The sequence below is a fragment of the Onychomys torridus genome, chromosome 3 (assembly GCF_903995425.1).
Source record: "Onychomys torridus chromosome 3, mOncTor1.1, whole genome shotgun sequence".
NCBI classification, from domain to species: Eukaryota; Metazoa; Chordata; class Mammalia; order Rodentia; family Cricetidae; genus Onychomys; species Onychomys torridus.
Window position 1 is genome coordinate 88,085,573 of NC_050445.1, and position 2,172 is coordinate 88,087,744.

Sequence of the window (2,172 nt, forward strand, 5' to 3'; positions counted from 1 at the left end):
GTGTGAAACGCTATAGTTAATCTTGAGAAAGTTAACTTTGGGAAATGCTGGGTTAAGCAAATTTGAGCAGATTATCTCTAACTGCAAGACTTCTCACATTCTAAAATATGTTAACGTGCCTTGAGAGTTTTCAAGACCCGGAATAGTATTTGATGTCTCCCAGTTGGCCAGTGGCAAGAACGAGCTAGAGATAGTCTGAGAGACAGACAGCAATACCTGTTAATGGCTCCAAAGAATAGTATGGTGAGTTTCATGAATTGGATAGAGATTGTGTAGTGGTGGTGGTGAAGAGGATTTCTACTGTTTGCTTAAGAAAAGTGTACTTAACATTTGCTTGTGATCTTGCCGGCAGAAACCACTGTCATTAGAAACTGATTACTTCTAAAAGAACAAATGCACCTTGGTCTTCATCTCCAATCATATAACAGAATGCTGGTTGAACAACTATGGCCACTTAAAAATAATAATTTAAAAATAAACGTTTTCATTTACTGTGAATAGCGATTTTACTTGAGCGCAAATCCAAGGCAACACCTTCTCTAGGAGTGGTAACAACGACAACAACAAAATTATTTCTTGTGTGTTTCTCTTATTTTAAATATACAAATAACAGCAGAAGCGTACGGTAGAGATCTTGGCTACAGGATAATTGGTTTGTGGCTTTGGCCACTTGTTGTTGGTGGAAGGGCATAGAAAGAATTTATAGTATTGAGGATTGTGATTTTCCAATGATACTTTTTTAAAACACCAGCAAAGCAATCAGATAAACTAGATTATATCTCCCAAGTTTACTAGTTTATTGGGTGTTGGCCAATTCACAAAAGCTACATCCATCATCATATAGCTGCAGTATATTGTACTACATAATATCTATTATAGAATTTTTTAAAACTTAAGGAATTTGGATTTGGTGGTGCATGCCCTTGACACTTCCAGCTCTCTGGGGACAGAGGCAGGCAGATCTCTGTGAGTTTGATACCACCCTGGTCTATATCGCAAATTCCTTGCCAGCCAGGGCTACATTGTGAGAATTCAAAAAAGAAAAAAAAAAAAAAGTCAAGGAAAATATGTTCAAGTAACTTTTCCAGTCTTTATTAGGATATTGAGATAATTCTTTCATTTAGTGTATCAAAAAATATTTTTCTGAATCCCTGTGCTTTGCTAGGAAGTTAACAGTGGCTGAAAGACCTTTCCTCAGGTAATAAAGTAGATTTTTACGAGAAAGTCACATGGGGTCTTAGTTTTCCATTGCTGTGATAATAAAGACCAGGACCAAAAGTAACTCAGGGAGGGAAGGATTTATTTCCTTTCAGAGGTTACAGTCTGTCACTGAGAGGTCAGGGCAGGAACTCAAGACAGGAATTCAAGCAGCAACTGTAGAGTAAATCTACTGTCTAGCTTACTCAGCCTGCTTTCTTATACCAACCTGGTCTTAAGACCACCTGTCCAGGGGTGGCACCACCTACAGTGCACTGGCTTCTCCCACATCAGTCATTAATCAAGAAAATACCCCTACATGCTTGCCTACAGGCCAATCTAATGAAGACATTTCCTCCTTTGATACCCCTCTTTCCAGATGATCCCTAATGTGTCAATTTGACAAAAAAAAAAAAAAATCTAACTAGTACAAATGATAAATGCAATTTCACAGATGTCTCAATTCGTAGGCTCGAGGAAAGCATTTGGTCTGATAGTCTCTGACTGTCTTGACTCTGCCCCTCTCTCACAGATGGGTCATATCTGTGAAGCCACCTTTGGCAGCTTCAGGGTAGAGGGCAGATGCAGCATCTCTTTCCTAGTTAGTATGCCAAAATCTCTGTCTTCACTGCCCAAAGATGGCCACACTAACTGTTTAGATCTGAGTCATGTGTCCACCTTGCTAGGTTCATTCAGCAGTATCTAAATGATAAGAAATTGTCCCAGACACAGAGCACCATAATGCTTTCAGAAGGGGAGAAAGGGATTTTGAGTAGGTATGACAACAGATACCCATTACTATCCATTTCAAGAGAATTGGACAGCTTCTACCTTAACCAATACAAGTGCTCCTCTCAGATGTTTCTGTTTGGGAGTTTTGCCTTTGCCTGCCTTCAACTACAGGGTGATGGAAATGCAAAAGTGGGAAGTATTAAATCGCCATGGCTTCTCTACCTTCACACACACGCACACACA